The sequence below is a fragment of the Papio anubis genome, chromosome 2, assembly GCF_008728515.1.
Source record: "Papio anubis isolate 15944 chromosome 2, Panubis1.0, whole genome shotgun sequence".
In the NCBI taxonomy this organism is placed as follows: domain Eukaryota; kingdom Metazoa; phylum Chordata; class Mammalia; order Primates; family Cercopithecidae; genus Papio; species Papio anubis.
Window position 1 is genome coordinate 173,781,644 of NC_044977.1, and position 8,780 is coordinate 173,790,423.

The following is an 8,780-nucleotide window of genomic DNA, read 5'->3' on the forward strand; positions in this document are numbered from 1 at the left end:
CTCACTCCCACCTCTTGAAGGTAGGTGCTTTCAGCATCTTCCCTTTACAGTTAAGAAAACCCAGGGCCAGAGCTATAAAATAACTTGCCTGAGGTTACACAACTTGTGAACCTTTAAGTCCAGGAGGACCTAGAAGATGGAGAAGGCGGTACCTTCTGCCTGGAACTCTGAAACCTTTAACAGAAAACTGATCCCCCAGCCCCGAGCTTTTACTGAGGGGCGATCCGAAGAGAGAGCCTCGGCGAAGCAACAGCCAGTTCTCTCCCTCATCCCCTTCCAGATAAATTTCCTTTTCTCCTACTCCTCGCTGGGGTTCGCGGTGCCCCTGCCTGCCGCATGAAAGAGCGCTCTAAAGCTAGGGTTTGGGGACTTTAGGAGCGCTTCTCGTGTCCCCTTAGACGTTTGAAGCCTTCGAATTGCGCAAGGGCTGGGAAGCGAGAAGCCTCCTCTGGTCTCTCCCTCCTCTGAGCTCGGAACCTCGGCGGACGCCCTAATCCCGAAATACTGCTTTCTGGGACTGCGCACTTGCCAGCACAACAACCAACTCCGCCTCAGAGGAGTCTTTTAGGGCTCCGAGCGCGTAGCGAATGCTTCCCCGGTGATGCACTGTCGCTCCCATCCACGCCCTGGTCCGCGCAGCCCGGGAAAAAGAAAAAAAAAGTCCACGTAGGGGCTCAAACCCAGGCGTCTGCAGTCAGGGAGGGCTCTCTTAGGGGCTGGGTTCCTGGCGCTTATTACGCGGAGAAGGATAAGGGCGATGGTTTCGCAATTCCACCCCCTCCTTTGTCCTCCTCCTCACCCCCAGCCTTTGACGGCTTAGATCTCCAAATGCAGTCGGAGTGGCACTCAGGTATTCGAGCGCCTCAGTTTGTCTTATCACCGCCCCTTACAAATACACATCCATTCCAGGTTGGCTTCTGGGAAAAGATACGTGGGTAGGGGACTCCACATATTTCCTCTCACCCTCGCTCTTTGGTCCTTGACGCCGAGAATCTTCTCTGTTTCTCTGTACCCTTAGGTCATCTTCCAGAGCAGAAGTTAATTTAGACACCTTGATTCTAACAACTGATAATACTTACATACATATATCAATATATCAACAATACATTATAGGTAGTATATATTATATAACGTAAAATCAATATATACTTAACGTACTTGCATGAGTTAAAAAAAAAAAAAAATCCCAGCAACCCAAAACCCACCAGATTGCCAACTCTTGCACCTCCCAATTCCTCGAAGTGAAGGCAATCACTTTTAGTTTCTCCTGTGTATTTCTGGGCTATAATGTTACGTTTGCACCAGCAAGTACGTAAACGCACCTGAATTTCTCTTTATCTGTCCCCTATCCATCTGCCCGCTTTTATACACTCTATTCACCACCTTGCTCTCTTCACTTATAATAAATCTTTAAGTTAGTTCCTTGGAGACGTCAGAGTTTTTGCTAGCTTGGCACATCCCGGGCTCACAATTGGCGGGAAATGGCTTAAAAATTATATTGGTGCTTTGAGGCCTTTCCTTACAGCTTCGTGCGCCCACAATCTGCAGTCCTTTCCCCGGCGAGCAGCCGCTGTCCCGCATCCCCCGGAAGCGAGCAGCGGGTGGAAAGATTTGCGCCGCAGAAGACCCAGCGCTCCCTTGCTCTGCGTGTGCGGAACCCCGCTGTGAGAGTTTCCCTTTCTCTGAGACTCCTTCATTGTTTGTCCTCTGAGACCCCAAAAGCAGGTAAACAAGCACTCATACCTTGCCCTGTGATCAGAAGCTCGTGGGCCAGGGAGCGATCTGCTAGACCGTCCCAGTGCTGCCTTAGGTCAGATCAAAGCGGAGGACCTAGAAGGGACCGTCAGCCCCATTAACACCCCGCTCTGCTTGCCAGCTGCGGCCTGGATAGGGTTGGGCAGTTGTGGGCCAGGAATTGCTTGTTACCTAAGGTCCAGGGAGGGACCTCATCTGAAATACTTCTTGAATTCTCCTCGGTCCCAGTGGCAACTCTTGAAGATACTGAAGCTCCTTACACTTGTCAGAAGTCGCACTGTAAGATTCAGTTGATTCCACAATATTAGAAAACACTTGTTGACCTATGCAGACAATGCAGGAGGTGCTGGGGTACAAAAGTGGATGATGTTGGATCCGGACAACATCAAGCCAGCAAATAAGAGAATATCAGAATATCAGTCAAACGGGGTAAGGCGGTGATTCTCAATCTTGGCTGCATATTAGAATAATCTGGAGAGTTCTTAAAAATCCTGATGCCCAGGTAGCACCACGGAACAATTAAATCAGAATTTCTGGCGGTGAGACAAGGCATCAGGATTACTTAAAGATCCACAGCTGCTTCCAATAGGCAGCAAAGTTGGAAAGTCACTGGGCTTGTGGATTGTTGGAGGCTCTTTATGGAGAGTTGACATTTGAGCTGAGACAGCAATAGGGAGGTGGCAGTCAGGAGAAGGCGTGTGGGAACACCCTGTGACCAGCCCTGAATCTGCTGATGCTCTGGGATTGGCAGTGGGGGAGGGAAAAAGAAGACATTTGACAAGTAGAAGGAAATATATGATGCAGAGCATCTAGTCACAGTTCACTGCATCCCTGGGAAGTCTCTCAATTGCCCAATTCCATAGGGAAGCTTTAAACAGCACTAAAAAATATCTAGTTTTAAATGATGGAATTTTACACACAATTTTAAAGTTAAATAATGTATGAAAATATATGAAAAATAGAATAATGCTAGAAAGCTTTTGACAGCAATTTCATGAGGTATTATGTGAGGACATTTCAACAAATCTCAGATGCCATCCATTGATATGCATCACTGATGTGTTTGCCACAAAGAAAACAAAAGCTGTGTCCTAGAATTTTAATTTTGTGTTTATTGAAATACTTTTTTTTAAATTGAGTCTCGTTCTGTTGCCCAAGCTGGCTTGCATGATCTTGGCTCACTGTAACCTCCACCTCTCAGGTTCAAGTGATTCTCCTGCCTCAGCGTCCTGAGTCCTGAGTAGCTGAGATTACAGGCACACGCCACCATGCCCTGGTAATTTTTTTTTTTTTTTTGAATAATAGTAGACATGGAGTTTCACCATGCTGGCCAGGCTGGTCTAGACCTCCTGACCTCAGGTTATCCACCTGCTTCAGCTTCCTAAAGTGCTGGGATTACAGGTGTGAGCCACCGTGCCCGGCCAATAATTGCTTATTTAGAGAAAGTATTTTTTTCATATTTCACTCATGCTCACATAAAATGGAAAATAAAAGCTGTATTCACAAGCAGTGACAGCTATGTCAGAACTGCCACCTGATCAACAGTGATGGTAAGACACCATTGCTTGTAGAATGCATCTGATTTCTAAGAAGTTAAAAGATGTGTCATAGAATTAATGCAAGTCAGTGTTGTCCAATGAGCTCACTACTCTCAGTGCTTTACACCTTTTAGCTCATTTAGTCCTTACAATGATATGATATGAGGTAGGAACAATTATTTATTAACAACATTTATAGGTGAGAAAATTGAGACATTGAACGCTAAGTTACTTTAACTCAAACCATTACCAAGTTGCAGAGATAGGGCATAAACCCACTGAGGGTTTAATTACAATAGGAGCCTGAGAAAATTGTCCACATGAGCCAACTGAGACGCAGAAGTGTTGAAGGGAGGGGTACAGGGTGAGAAGTGAGAGAAAGTGTTTGAGAACTCAATTAAGTGGTAGGTTGGGATCTGCTTCTCCGCTTGATCTGTTTTGTAATATTTTAGGAGTAGAAGGAATCATGTGGTAAGACAATACTATATAGCCAAGAGTATTCTTACCCATTAAAATAAGAAAGAGATGATAAAATATACAGTTATCATCTTTTCCTTAAAAATAAAAATATACAGTTATCACCTCTTATTTTTAAGAAATAAGTTATCATCTCTTTCTTATTTCTTAAAAATTTTTAAGAAATAAGAAAGAGATGATAACTGTATATTTTCAGGCCATAATTTTCAAGTAAACTTTAAAAAATAAACCTAAAGTACAATACATACAAAAAAGTACGAGTATTCTAAATTTGCAACTTGATATGTTTTACCAAACTGAACACACTTGTATAACCAGCATCCATGTTAAGAAATCCATTATTGCCCAAATCCCAGATGCCTCGCATTCTTCCTTCCGCTCACTGCTTCCCATGAGGTAACCATCATTTTGACTTTTGTAACCATTGATTAGTTGTATATAAATGGAATCTTATACTGTGTTCTTCTTTGTGCCTGGCTTTATTCATTCAACATGTGTTTGGGATTCACTCATGTTGTACTGCATACGTGCATTTGTTCCATCTCCTTGCTGTGTCATATTTCATTGCATAAATATATAATTTTTCCATTCTGCTGTTGAAGACATTTGTGTTGTTTCTAGTTTTTGGATTATTATACATAGGGTTGATATGAACATTCTTGTACATGTCCTTTGGTGAATATCCATAACTTCTTTCTGTCAGGCCTGTCACAGGAGTGGGGTTGCTGGGACAGAGGTCAGACTATAGTTTTTAAGAACATTAGTAACATTTAAAAATTTTTGGCTATTTGAAGATGGTACCTTATACTCTCAATATTTAATTGTAATAATGTTAGGGAGTATTAAGGGAAGGGATATCAAGTTAAAGAAAGCAGGTAAAATGAAAAGGAGATAGAAAGATAGAAGCTATGCTATAGCATACACTTACTTTTCTGTATTCTTCTGTTCAACATTAAATACTTATAAATACACTTCCCCTACAAATTGTTGAGGACCCACAGAGAAGCATGTTGGCAAAGCAGACAAGGATTAGGGAATATTTAGAATGCGGAGGAAGCCCCTTGTTTACATTTCATCTTCTAAATTTATGACTTTAAAGCAATTTCCTAGGTTGAACATTTCTCGTATGTGAAGGTAGAGTTACTGATATCAGCACATTTTCAAGTCTAGATTTTCCACTGATTTTTAAAGTAAAAATATATTATATGTAAATACATACTAAAATATATAGAAATAAATATATTACTATATAAAATATATAGTAAAATTTATATTTTATATAAATATAATAATATATCTATTTCTATGCAAATATATTATTTCTATAAAAAAATATAATCAGGGAAAAACTTTCCCACCTGATGTTATAATGTTATATGATCTTTATTAAAAAAAAAAAGCAGTTGAGAACCAGTAAAAACAAGGACAACAAAACACAATCTATAATCCAATCCCTTAGTGATAACTGCTCTGCACAGTGGTGGTGATAGGGCCCCAATGGGTGCCTACCTCGTGTCTCCCTCATTGCATTTGTTTTTCCTAAAAGAATTCCTGTTTTATTTAGGCATCCATCCCTCTCATAAGACTCTGGGAAAAGTGATCCCAGCTGCATTAAGGAGAGGCTGACAATCAGTATGTGTCATCTCCTTGCAGATGCTCCTGGCCCAGACAGAAGGGAAAGACTTAGAGTCAATGCTTGGGAGAGAGTTTTATTCTTTCACATTCCTACTTAAGTAGAAAAAGCAAGCAAGTGGTGTGATTGCCTCTGGCACTATCTTGGGACCATGAGGGAAATCTTTTTAGGGGAACCCAATGATCAAACAACAAATCAAATACAGGGAAAGAATCTGGATCATTGGGGATTTCTCTGAGCTGCTGATGACTGGGCCTGCCCTACGTTTTGAGGCAATAATTACCTTAATATCTACAATGATGTGAATCGACATTCTAACTATGGAGTTATATATCTTTCCAGATATGATTGACTCTGGAGTTACATAAATATCCATTTACCAATGTACTACATTTACATATACACTATATACATATGTAATATGTAAATATACAAATATTAGTTTAGTTTTTTCATTTATAAGTGACACCACACAATGAGCATTCTTGCACGAACATCTTACATACTTGCCTTACTATTTCATTACAATATATCCTTAGAATTCATAGCTCTAGATTGAAATACATTTGTGTTTCAAATTTTGATACACAGTAATAGATACTCTTCCACAAATAGTATACCAATTTACACTCCCAATAAAAATGCTTCAATCCTCACCAAAACCAGCTATTATTATTAATCCTCTAGTCTTCCTCAGTCTGGCCAGGGAAAATAAGTCAATACTGCTTTGCATTTTTAAAATCGTTGATGAATTTCTGTATCATGTTTAAGTTTAGTAAGAGCTTTTTGGATACCACATATATAGCTCTACTATGTTGAGTGTTTCAAATATTTCCTCCTATGTTATCATTTGTCTTTTGATTTAGTTAATGAGATTTTATTCTGTACAGAAAGTTAAGTATCTTTCCTGATGCATGTTGGGGTTTACGTGAAGCCACAGAAAATCCTGCTCTCCTTCAGAGTTTTTCCAGTGCTTTCAAACCACATCATAAATGTTTGTCACATTTGAAATTAATGTTGAGGGAAAGAACAGTTAGAATTCATCTTTATGTTTTAGCAATCATCTAACCAGTTGTCCAAATACCATTTACTGATTATCCTTAATTTGAACACTTTTAAAATATGTACCACATTTCCCTGCATACTTTGGTTTAATTTTGGACCCCATTAGCTGCCATTGAACTATTTGTCTTTATCTCTACTAGTGACATACTATTTTAATTATCTTAGCTTTATAATGTAGTTTTTCCCCCATAGTACAAAAATAATGTGCCACTTAAAAAAAAAATCTTGGTGCCTCTCTCTCTCTCTCTCTCTCTAAAGTCTTGGTCTGTTGCCCAGGCTGGAGTACAGTGGTGCAATCTTGGCTCACTGCAGCCTTGACCTCCTGGGCTCAAATCATCTTCCCACTTTAGCTTCTAGAGTAACTGGGACTACAGGCATGTGGCCCCCAAGGCCAGCTAATTTTTGTGTTTTTTTGTAGATACTGGGTCTCATTATGTTGCCTAAGCTGGTCTTGAACTCCTGGGTCTTGAACTCCTGGGCTCAAGTGATCCTCATACCTTGTCCTCTCAAGGTGCTTGTATTACAGGCCTGAACCACCCCACCCAGCCTTAAATGGTATATTATCTGTTATAGTAAAGCTATTGATGAAAAAAAAAAAAAATCTTGTGGCTGGGCTCAGTGGCTCACACCTGTAATCCCAGCACTTCGGGAGGGCGAGGCAGGTGGAGATCAGCGTGGACAACATAGTGAAACCCCATCTCTACTAAAAATACAAAAATTAGCAAGACATGGTAGTGTGCACCTATGGTCCCAGCTATTCCAGAGGCTGAGGTGGGAGGATCACTTGAACCTGGAATGGGAGGAGGTGCTTGTAGTGAGCAAAGATTGTGCCACCGTACTCCAGCTTGGGCGACAGAGCGAGATCACAGCTGGAAAAACATGAAAAAGTTAATGACTGCCTATCTGAGTTTTCTTTTGACTTCGAGTAGCTTTGCACTTGATTATTCTTTTATAACATCACCTGCTAGGATATGAACATCTTCCTAGGATGTGATCCATAGGGTATGATAATTTTCTTCCTTTTTTCATTTAATTCTTGAATATTGAACTATCGCTCAAAATCAATGTGAAATCCTAGTGCTTATGTGAGTCTGTTTGGTCTGCTATAATAAAATACCATAAATTGGGTAGCCTATAAATAATGGAAATGTATTGCTCACAGTTCTGAAGGCTGGGAAGTCTAATTTCTGGTTCCTGAATGGTGCCTTCTATGGTAGGCTCCATTTGTCATTACATCGTAGAAAGAAACAAGACAGCTCTCTGGGCCTCTTCTGTAAACATTAATCCCATTCACCAGGGCTCCACCCTCATGAACTAATTACCTCCCAAATGTTCCACGCCTAATACCATTACGTTGTGGACTAGCTTTCAACATATATACATTTAGGGAGGATACAAATATTTATACTATAGCACTGCTGCTGCTAATATCCTCCTCTTGTACCTGACTTTAGTGGGAATGCTTCTAGTGTTAAATCCTCTAGCCTGGGGCTAAATTCTGAATACATGCACACACACACACACACACACACACATATCTATAAAATATAGGTAATTGGGTCGGGTGCGATGGCTCACGCTTGTAATCCCAGCACTTTGGGAGGCTGAGGCAGGCAGATCACAAGGTGAGGAGTTCAAGTCCAGCCTGACCAACATGGTGAAACCCCATCTTTACTAAAAATACAATAATCAGCCGGACTTGGTGGCATGTGCCTGTAATCCCAGCTACTCAAGAGGCTGAGGCAGGAGAATCACTTGAACCCAGGAGGTGGAGGTTGCGGTGAGCCGAGATCACGCCACTGCACTCCAGCCTGGGCAACAGAGCGAGACTCAGTCTCAAATAAAAAACAACAACAACAACAACTATATATATATATATTACATATGAATGCCTTTGAAAATATTTATGTAGTGTATGTAATATATATATTTAAAAATACATATGAAAACCTTTGAAAATATTTATGTAGTGTATGTATTTTGTGGACATACACAAAATTAAATAATTCACAATTTATTCTTATTTTATCTGAGATAATGTTGCTTTTTTTTTTTTTTTTTTTGAGATGGAGTCTAGCTCTGTCACCCAGGCTAGAAGGCAGTGGCGTGATTTCAGCTCACTGCAACTTCCGCCTCCTGGGTTCAAGTGATTCTCCTGCCTCAGCCTCTTGAGTAGCTGGGATTACAGGCATGTGCCGCCAAGCCCGGCTGATTATTGTATTTTTAGTAGAGATGGGGTTTCACCATGTTGGCCAGGCTGGTATTGAACTCCTGACCTCAAGTGATCCACCCACCTCAGCCTCCCAAAGTGG